Genomic DNA, 11,644 nt, shown 5'->3' on the forward strand with positions numbered 1-11,644 from the left:
AAACTTTGTTACGCCTCTGTGCCCAAAACTGGCAGGGCAAGATGGCACACTTCCGTTGTCTTTATGAACTCTGAAACCTGACTCCACCTTTAAAATTCAGGCTTCCGGTCTTTGTCTCCGTGTCTCCCAGAGGAACCTCTTGTGGATTGGTATTTTTTTAACCTTCTAGGGGAAATTTTCTATCTATTGCCAGACTTATTGGAGAGATTCTCTTCTGCCTGGTTATTCTGCTCCCGGATTCACCTGGCTACCCTTCTTTTCTAACTGCTTACTTCATATTTGGACTGAACTTTTAACGTTATAAAGGATGGCATCTAAAAGACCCCCTCCTGGAAAACCTGGCTTTGCCACTTCTGCTCCAACATCCGCAACATCCAGTCCAGCCACACAGTCAAAGATAACAGAACTGAGGCAACATAAGACTACAGAGATGGACTTCCAACAAATGCTTCAACAAATTCTACAGGGCCAGGAGGAAATCAAGAAACAGTTAAGGGAAATGAAAGATGAAATTAAAGAAAATCAAGCCCAAATATATAAGAACTCACAAAGACTGAATCTTGTGGAAGGGGGGGTGGAGGAGGTGAGGGGGGGGTGGAAGCTGTGCAGAAAGGGAACAAAGATCTTGACATCCAACAGATGAAATTAGAATTTGAGAGAATGTCCTATTATCTTAGATTTCAAAATGTTATAGAAGAAGATGGGGAAAATATAAGGGACATCATGACAAACATTCTGGCTGACTATACACACAAAGAAAAACAACAGATGGGGTGGGATATAGATCTGGTTTATAGAGTGAACTCAGCTTATGCTAGAACACACAATGTACCCAGGGAGGTTCACATTAAATTCCTTAGAAAAACCACAAGAGATGAAATTCTGGGTGTACAAAGGGGGCAAGCATTGACATATCATGATATGGAGATAACCATTCTGAAGCAGATCCCTAAGAAGATTAGAGAAAAAAGAAAAAAATTATTCGCAATTAGCGAATAAATTATACCAGAAAGGGGTGTGGTTTAGATGGTTGATGCCTGAAGGTATGCTGATATTCTGGGAGGAGACAAGAATCAGAATTAATTCACCCATAGAGGCGCAGGCCTTTATGGAAAAAAATAAAACACTCCTAGAGAAACCACCAGACACTACAACGGACACGCAGGACACGGGAGGGGCCAGAGCTCTGCCAGTGGAGGGAGATGGGGCAATAGCAAGAAGACTCAGATCACAGAAATAAATATGAAAATCATATTATTATAAATTGACCGAAAGTGAAAATGGAATTATATTTGGATTTTATATTGTAATGTTTAATTTGATTGAATTTAATAATAGAACTAATATGCTGATTATAATCAATTATATACTAATGCATTATATATAAATGTACGCTATGGGTATGGAGGGAGGGGGGCCTCACACACTTTGCAACTGCCAAAATTTGTATACCTGTCCATTTACCCTTTTCCCTATAAATTTTGAAAAACCAATAAAATTTTATTACAAAAAAAAAAAAAAAAAAAAAGAACACGATTACAAATTAAATTATCAAAACAATATCAAGAGTTTCTTAAAAAGGTATCTCTGATTATATTATCAAAGTAAATCAAAATTACCTTGAAAAGTTATTTTTTTCTTTCTCATTATCTCTACAAACTTTCCAATTTTATACAAGTTATGTTCAGAGATACATAACAATATAGTATCAATTTTTAAAAAATCAGAAATTCTTAAAATAATTTTGCTTTAATTGGCAATACATGTTCTATCACAGGTATTATAGAGTGAAAGATGCACAATGGTAGAAATATGTGCGCCCTTCCTTCCCCTTTTACCTTAAATGTCCTGGCCTTCAAAATCAGGTGGATGAATCAATTGCTCAGCAGAAAAAAGAAAAAAAAACTGAAGGAAGATACAGTCACAAACTGCCAGTCTCAAAGACAGTGTATGCTGAACAGTGAGGATGAGAGCAGAACAGAGAATTTCAGAAGATGTCAACTGATTCCTTGCCAAAGGCCCAGAGCATTAGTAACTGAAAGCAGGTCAATCCACTGGCATTTAAACCACTGGGCCTGGGCACTAGCTATCACCATGTAAAGATCTAAGATACCAACACTCAGAGGCTCATGGATTAGTTGTTTTAAAAGTCCAGAGTAGTGGTAACGAAACAGCTTCTCATGCTGAAGCAGAATACTCTGAAAATCCTGGAGCAAAGTCATCTATCCTCAGAAAGTCAAGATGATAGGTGACTAGGACGTGAGTAACTGTGAGCAGGGATTGTTGGTCCAGGAAATGGAGTAAGTGGTGCACAACCCACAGTTGCACAAAAGCCCTCCTGGGCACGATTGCCACCTGTTCCTTGAGCAAGAGTGGTAAGTCCAGAAGAACCCTCAGGTTACACTGGGTCTGTTTGGGACAGTGCCATCTCATTTAAGACCAAGGGTGGCAATTCTCCATAGACCAACGAATCCAAAACCCAGATCCACTTGTTCTTGCCAGGATTCAATTTCAGCCCATTGCTTCCCATCTAGCCCTTAACAGCCTCTAAGGACTGCAAGAGGGAGGACATGGCATCACTTGGCTCACCATGGGCCGAGACATACAGCCGGGTGTCATCAGAATATTGATATCTAAGTCATCCATAATGGTGGAGGATCTCACTCAGTGGCTTCATGTAGATGTTAAACAGAAGTGAGTCCCAAAGGTGCTTTTTCAGGAAGCAACTGGATTTTCTTACAAACCTCCAAGTGCTTCAACAACCCTCTAAAAGGATGCAAATGGCCAGCTGTCTGCAAGGAATCTAAATACTTCCATTCCCCACTATTCAGTCAGAGCTGGAGAAACTTCTTGGAGGAGAAGCAAAACGTCTTCAAAGAAAAAACTAAGTCCAGTTGCCTCATGAAAAAGTATCTTTGGGACAATCATGACCTCAATGATTCTCTATAGACTTCCATAAGTGAAGAGAGTATTGAGTCCTGCGGAACCCCACAAAGCAGTGGACGAGGACTGGACCTCTTGCTTCTTATCAACACCAACTGAGAGTGGCCACAGAGGAAGAAAATGAACCAGGACAACACAGAGCCCACCTCTCATTCCAGAAGTTGGTATCAAAGGCAGCGGAGAGGTCAGATAGAGCAAGGATGGATGCACTACCCCACTCCCCTCCCACCAGAGTTCATCAAAAAGTGTGACTAATGCCATTTCCATCCCATGTCCAGGTCTGAGTTCTTACTGGAAAGGATGATCCATTTCATCCAGAAAACTGCAGCAATATATCAATTATGGTCTGTTTAGTTCTTGCTTTATTATTATTTTTATACCCAAATGGGTAAACTATCTAGTTGATCAAACTGATAACTGAGTAATCAATCAAGACTCACTTTGGTTTTCCTTGCAAGTGCTCAAAGGAAGCCTTGTTATCAGCTGGTATTAGGCTGCTTTTGGTTTACTGCTATTCCAGAACAGCACCTAGAACAAGCAGTTATACTTTAGTCTGTTTCCTGACGCACACATCTCCAGTAAACTCTTTCCTCACTCCATTGATTTCATTGTGTCTAAGTGAATCGCCCTGGAACTAAATGAAACTAATAGGAGAGCAGAGTTAGGCTTGGCTACCACATGTCTAGGAATGATATTTTTCATAGTCCTTTTTCTCAAATTACAAGAAAGCTTTTTGCCTGAATATTCTTGGTTACCAATTTTTACTGAAAAAAATCTAATTTTCTGCCCACAAAACAGGATTTGCTTTATGTTGTGGTATGTGTCCCATTTACAAAAACTGTTTAAAATATGCAATTCTGGCCTGATCCTCAAGACACATATTGCATTAAAGAGGAGCCATTACAATCTCAATAATAACAAGAAATTTCTTTTATTTATATGGGCAGTAGCCTTTTTCTATTCTCTCTGCTCTGTTTCAATGTTAATCTTATTATTAAAACACAATAGAACTAATTTCTCTCTATTGATTATTGTTCCAACTTTTTTAAAAATTGGATTGCTCTTAACCATGTTGATTTCATCAGATGGTATACAAATAATATTTTCTACTGCAGAAATTATGCCTTGATTCTACCCATGCTGAGATAGTGCCAAGACTTTGAATACCTGTATATGTGGAAAGTAATCGTGATGTTTACTGTTCTGAGAATTGCAAACTCTAGGCATTTTCATCCTGTACTTTTCTAGTTTGTTTTGTTCATGGAATTAACATGAAGTTACTAAATTATCTTCCTAAAAGTTTCTATGACATAGTATCCCTTCCCTTTCAAATATATTTACTAAAGAATCAATGCAGTCAACCTTGAAGAATCCCTTATAAAGAATGCTATTTCTCTGCTAATGTCTATCTGAAGATCTCATTTTATGAAATTAATTTTCCCTTGATCTTTAAAAAAAAATAGTTTTTAATTAAACATTTTTACCTTTAAAAACAGGAAAAAAAACCAACAAATTCAGAAAAAACAAGACAAACATAACAATATAAACTAGCCTTTTGTATTGGCATACCTGTTTAGCTTTTGTAGTTCTCTATTCTACCTTATCGGTTTTAACATCTACAATATTGTAATGACAGTTGTACTAACAATTGTAATAATATTAATTGTTCATATCACCATTATATTTACATTATGGTCAATACTTTAAGTTTGATAGTAATTAGTAACTTTGATTAATTTTTATTCAATACTAGTTTAGAAAAGAGAAAAAGAGACTTCTATTTTCTGTTTTGGCTTCTATTTTCTAGCCACTTATAAATTCTATTCCATATTTTATATACAATCCTATTCTTATCTTTTTTAACTTCATAGTCATTTTGTCCATCTCTGCACATTCAAGTACCTTTCTAATTATTGTTTCATCTGTGGGTGTACTGATTTATTTCCAGTTTTGTGTGAAGGCAATCCTACCTGCAGTGAATATGTGTAGTAATATGTATTGAATTTTTTTCTCCATTTTTGGGTCTAATATTCCTAATAAGAATGATTCCAGGTTCGGTTCTATCTTTTGCTCCGTAATTTTTTCCAGCCATTTCTGAATTTTGCACCAGTATTTCCTTGTGATGAGGCATGTTCACCACATATGGTAGAATGTTCCAGACTTGTTCCCTTGATCTTCTTGATACCTGGATATATTCTCAAAACCTATCCAGGCAATCATAAAATCACTGAATTGAAATGCATCATGGAGATCTAGCCCAATATACCTTCTGTAGAAACCATATTTTTTGGAATATAAGACATACCAAGATTTTGAAGAGGGAAATTAAAAAAAAAGTTTTTGCACTCTGCAGACCTGAAAACAGGTCCTTTTTTTTTTCAAAAAAAGGGAATGAATAGCCTTTAGGAGGCTTGTAGAGTGCTCCTAGGGTGTGCTCCCCCAAAGAACAAGCAAAAAAAGGTATGCTTTTCACAAAAATGGGCCCATTTTTTGTCAAAAAAAGGGCATGCATAACCTTTAGGAGGCTTATAGAGTGCTCCTGGGAGCTGGTGGGACGGCAGAATTGAGCAAAAAACGGTCAGTTCTTTGCTCATTTCTGCCCTCCCCAGCCCTCAGGAGCATTTTGAAAGCGTCCTAAAGGTTATGCACTGCCATTTTGGTGAAGGGGGGGGGGGGTTGGGAGGCAAAAAATGCTGTATTGAGTATATAAGATGCATCCAGATTTTCAGCCTCTTTTTTGAGGGAAAAAGGCGTGTCTTATACTCCGAAAAATATGGTACTTCTTACACAGACTTATCTAGTATCATAATCTCCATTTATGCAGTTTATTATACCATAATTTTCAGGTGAGGGGGCACACCCATTTTAAAGCCTTTGGCTCTACACTGAGGCCACATCAGATCTCCGATACTCCATTTGATCTACACATTCACCAATATTTTCTTTCTGGATCACTACCTCTATTCATTGTATCACCATCTTTCCATTTCTCTGAAAGACTATGTAATCACTGCCCCTCGAATCTTTTCCTCCACTGTTATCATCCTTCCCAGTTGCCTTTCCCATCTGTTGTCCTATTTTTTTCTCATTTCTTTCTATTTGCTGCCACCACACTTTCACTGATACCTCTATTCTTATTCAATTTATCATGTTTTCCTTATTAATGCAGGTACATCACTCTGAAGTTCAGGTGCAAAATATAAGACGTAGAAAATAATGAGATATTAAAAATTAAGGGACAAGATTTTCTAAATGCTTTAATAAATGACAGCTGAGAATTAGAATAGAATAGAATATTTATTTCTAAGCCGCACCCTCTCCCGAAGGACTCGGGGCGGCGTACAATAAACAAATAGAATACAAAGTACAATACAAATCTGGACAGGACATACATATGACTAGGACGTATATAAGACGTATACAAGGAGGAGGTAGGCTGATAGCTGTAAAACAATTAAAAAGTCACAATATTTAAAAATCCCAATAAATAAATTCAATTGAATTATACTAATAAAAACCCGTCAGGAGCGATATAGTTAGATCATGGTTGAGCCAGGCCAGCTACTTGGAATAGGTGGGTCTTGAGCTTAACTCGGAAGGAACGGAGGTCAGACGTAGTCCTGATATCCGGAGGGAGGTCATTCCAAAGGGCTGGGCCCGCCACAGAGAAGGCTCTACTCCTAGGCGCCGCCCCTCGACACTGTCTGGTGGACGGTACCTGGAGGAGTCCTTCTCTGTGCGAGCGAATTGGTCGCAGGGATGTATGGGGCAGAATACGATCCCGCAAGTAACTAGGTCCTGAGCCATGGAGCGCTTTAAAGATAGTTATCAAAACCTTGAAACGCACCCGATAGACCACAGGAAGCCAGTGCAGCTCGTGCAGGAAAGGTGTCACATGGGAATACCTAGTACTCCCCATAATTACCCGCGCGGCTGCGTTCTGGACCAGCTGTAGCCTCCGGGTGCATTTCAAGGGAAGCCCCATGTAGAGAGCGTTACAGTAGTCCAAGCGGGACGTCACCAGGGCGTGAGTAACTGTGCGTAAGGCGTCCCGGTCCAGTAGGGGGCGCAATTGGCGCACCAGGCGAACCTGGTGGAACGCCCCCCTTGCCACGGCTGTCACATGGTCGTCCATGGACAGCCGGGCATCCAGGAGGACGCCCAAATTGCGCGCCCGCTCCACGGGGGCAAATTGCAATTTTGCCATTTAGTTTAGGAGGAAAAGAACCATTTTGTTATTTTTTTTAATTGTTAGTTGGGTGTTAAGGATGTTTCTTGCAATATTTCCTATTAGTGAAAAGCATACTTCTCTATCAGCTCTACAATATTATATATGTAATTGCTGTAGAATAAATGAAACCGAACATGATGAGGATATTATCCATTCAGCTGTGTCCGACTCTTGACAATTCTATGAGCTGGGTCTCTCCGTGCCTTCCAATCTTACACTACTTTGAGTTGTTCTATGCTCTGGCTGGTGTCCACTTTGATGCTGTCCAGCCATTGTGTTCTTTGGCAGCCTGATTTCCTTTTACTACTAACTCTATTGAGCATAATTGCTTTCTCCAGTAAATTTCCCCACACGATATGGCAAAAATAACTGAGATGAAGTTTTGTGATTTTTGCTTTCAAATGACATGTCTGGTGTTATGCACTTCAGTACTTGCTTGCTAGTCACTTCTTCTGTCCAAGGAATACGCAGGAGCATTTTCCAGCACCACATCTCAAATGAGTTGATTTTCTTCTGAAACTGAAAACTGAACATAGAGTCCAGATTAAAGATTAAACATGAATAGAATTATACAAAAATGTATCACTCACAATGAACCATGCAAATCAATTTTCACTGAAATTGAAGTATGCACATACATTAAGCATTCAAATTTCACTAATCACAATGGAATTAGATAGCAATTAGAGTACTTGGTAACAAACAGAGTGTTATCTAACTTCATTTTCTAGTACCAGAGGTCCTTAATAAGTAGCAAATATCTTCTAAGATGGGGGTCCCCAATCAGTGGACTGCAGACCAGTACCGGTTTGTGGCCTGTTGGGAATCAAGCTGTACAAGCAGCAGGCGAGCATGTGAAGCTTCATTTCCACATGTGCAGGGGGTAGGTTGGGTGCACAAAACCACCACCCCCATTTCGCCACCATTGCTACTGCTGGAACCAGGAAGGTTGGGGACCACTGTTCTAAGGTATTTTGGATACTAATATCTCTACTGTCAAAAATTTCAGTATACCCCTCCCATCTTTGTTTATTCATATTGAAATCAAGTGTCTGTTCATTTATCACAGCTATTTGAGGTTCAAATAGCTGTGGTTCAAGTTTGTAGTTATTTTGAAGACTTGCATTGCTTTTTCATATGTTTCCATCTTTATTGTCTTTACAGATGTAATATTCCTTGTTGCCTCTTCTATCAGCTATCTGAAATTCTTTGTTAAATTCCTTCCTTAGATCTTTGTCTTTCTTGATTTTGACATCTTCTTTTTAACAATTTTCATCATTTTATTCTGACATCCAGTTTATCTTCTTCTGTTTCTTGATCTCTGGGTGCCTCTTTTCACATTTATTCTAAACAACTTTTATTATTTCCTTCCACAGTTCCTCAGACTTCCTATCAATGAGGTTAAGGAATTCAAAACAATTCCCAATGTTCTGTTTGACAAATGTGGATATATGCTCAAGAGCATATCATGAAAATTGATTGGCTTTCTTCTTCTTTAAATTTGGGACTTGCCCATGAGCAGTCTGTGATATAGTTCCACAGTAAGCCCCTGGCCATATCTTTACCATTATAAATAATGTCTACCACCTTCTTGTAACAGTATCTTGTAACAAACTTATTTCTGTGTACTCTATTTAATTAAGTCCACGTGTATAGGCATTGTATAGGCATTTTTAGGCAGTTGTGACCCATTGTATAGGCATTGTATCAGGCAGTTTTCATAAGACTGTTTAGCAGTAAACTATTGGATTGGCAGAACTTGATTAAGTCATTCTCATGTTTTACATTAGTTTCCTAGGCCATAGTCTACTTTCATTTTTTCCCTTAATATTTCCAATTCAGCATTCCAGTCAGCCCCCAAGCAGTATATCCTACTTGCATGTTGTTGGATTTCAAACTGAACTTTACCATAAAATTAATCAACCATCTGTTCTTCTGCATGAGTGATAGGAATATAAACTTGAATTATTGTCATACTGAATGACTTGATTGTGGAATCTGATTGATATTATTTGGGCATTGACTACATTCTTTCCAAGTACTTTATTTGCTATATCTTTCCTGACCGTGAAAGCAACGCCATTCCTTTTTTATTTTTTAATGTTCTGAGTAATAACAGTATGATCTTCTGACCAGAAGTGTCTAATTCTACTCCATTTCAGTTAGCTGATGCCTAAGATGTCAATATGTAATGATTTCATTTCATACTTCACTATGTTGAGCTTTCCATGTTCATGCTGTAATTCCATTTTGTAACTTTGGATTCTTTTTCTGCATACCAACATCAGCAATTAGACACTCCAAAGACTTTGACCTAGCTACTTCATAAACACCATTAGTATTTTGAAATGTCTTCAGTTCTTACTCAGTAGCATGCTGAGTGACATTTAATCAGAGAGTTCCATCACCTGGCACTATTCACCAATATTCATATTGCCTACCCAATCCATTTGGTTTTCTTGGTAAAACACAGGATTAGTTTATTATTATCTTCCCTGGTGCAGCATGAAATATTTTACCATTGTCACTACAGTAAAATGATATGTACGTATTTATTTTATTTATTTATTTAATTTATGTCATATGTTTTGACTTAGAGGCAACTCTAGCTGGCTTACAGCAAAATAAAAACAAAAAGGTAAAATACTAAACTATTAAGGTAGTAAATATTAACATTAAAATTAACAAAGATGGCCAAGAAGCAGCAAGATACACATGGGTGGAGGTAGACTCTTCTCTCAGTCTACTAACCACCTCCAATATAATAGGCTCCCATGGAACCCTAAGCCAATTGGCAGAGCCAAGGTTTTAAGCCCCCATGGAAGACCAAGAGACTGGGTGCAAATATTCTGCTTTTAGAATCTTCCTAAATTGCCGCTGTCCATTTTAAGTGCCTGCTTGCTTTAGGTGGACAGCAAAGCACTGACCTTTCTAGGGTTAGATATTCTTCACATATACCATATTTTTCGTACTATAAGACACTCCAGACCATAAGATGCATCTAGCTTTTGGGGAGGAAAACAAAAAATCTGCCTCTGCCTCCCAGCAATTTGCCTCCTTGCAGCAAACAGCCTGGTCAGCATCAGCACAGCCTCATTTAGCACGAGCAGCTGATTGGCGGTTGGATCGGCATCCCGGAATACTGCTGATCATCTGTTCTAGGCTGCGGGGATTGCCATGCCCTCCCTGCCTATTTCCGCCTCCTCGTGCCCCATTTTCGGCCTTCGCACATCTCGCTTTTGGCTTCCATGAGTCCCATTTTTGGCCCGTTCCAGGCAGCCATAGGTGGCGGCAGCAATCCCTACAGCCTGGACATTTCCACCCACTTTTTTGGAGGGGGGGGGGAATGCATCTTAAAGACCAAAAACACAGTAAATGTTTTTTTACTTATCCTTCCAAGAACAGCCCTCTGTCCCCAAGCAATACTGCTGGAGTTTTGGGGAAGCAATTGCTTAAAGACAAAGTATACAAATTGGCTTAAAATGCATTTGCTTGCCCTCCTAGATGAAACAAGAGACACTGCACAAGACAGGAAGGGGGGAGGAGCCATGGCTCAGCCAACAGACAGGGGAGAAGAGACAGCAATGAGACTTAGGTCACAGAAATGATTTAAAAACACATTGCAATTGTTAATACAATGAAATGGTTAGAAGTGATATAAAGTATGGTTGAAGATGCCAAAGAATTTGAAGTTAAACTGCTAATATGTATGTAATAATGATATTTTGATATATATAAAATAAGAGAGAGATGTAAGGCTCCGTGGAAGTACCAGCTTCCGTATGATGTAGCTGTCAAAATTTTTCTCCACATTTATGTACCCTTTTCCCCAAAATACTTGAAAAAGCAATAAAACTTTTTTTATTAAAAAAATGCATTTGCTTGCCACTTTTTCAGGAAATTTATGATTCAAAAGAAAAATATTATAACATGCATATAAATGCACATCATTTTTTTAATATTCTAAATTCCTAATATGAGTTGCAAGTACACAGCTGCAACAGTGTATTAAAAATAATTTTCAGCCCTAAAACTCATAATCAGTTCACATAAAACACAAAGGATATGATTTATGAAGACAGCTGTTTTATAAAAGAGTGGTTCAAGGCTTAATGTCTCAGCCAATTATAGTATACTCAATAAACTATGATTAAACAAGTAATAGTTTGGCATCCTACCAAAACATACCCCAAACTCTAGATTAAACAATATTGCATGTCAAAACAGAAGACAGATTTATCTTGGAAGTGTTTATTCTTTTAAAAATTCATGATTCTAAAAATAATTAAATCCGTAAAAAATTATATGGTTAGATAATGGAAATAGAAGTTAGAAAAGAGGAGATATAAAAAAGAGAGAATGATAATGTGGAGGGAATTTGATGATGAAGGTATTATGTATTATTGTAACTGTATGGATATATAGTTATATTATTAACAGTATTGTGATGAATATTATAACAAATATGTG

At 38.1% G+C, this 11,644-nt stretch overlaps 1 long non-coding RNA gene across 1 annotated transcript in view; it reads left to right on the forward strand.

Moving 5' to 3' along the window:
* The window catches only part of LOC309388140, a 432,191-nt gene that overhangs the window by 62,396 nt on the left and 358,151 nt on the right, over nt 1-11,644 (forward strand). The window lies entirely within an intron of this gene.

This window comes from Natrix helvetica (assembly GCF_964273705.1).
Source record: "Natrix helvetica genome assembly, chromosome: 2".
Classification (NCBI taxonomy): domain Eukaryota; kingdom Metazoa; phylum Chordata; class Lepidosauria; order Squamata; family Natricidae; genus Natrix; species Natrix helvetica.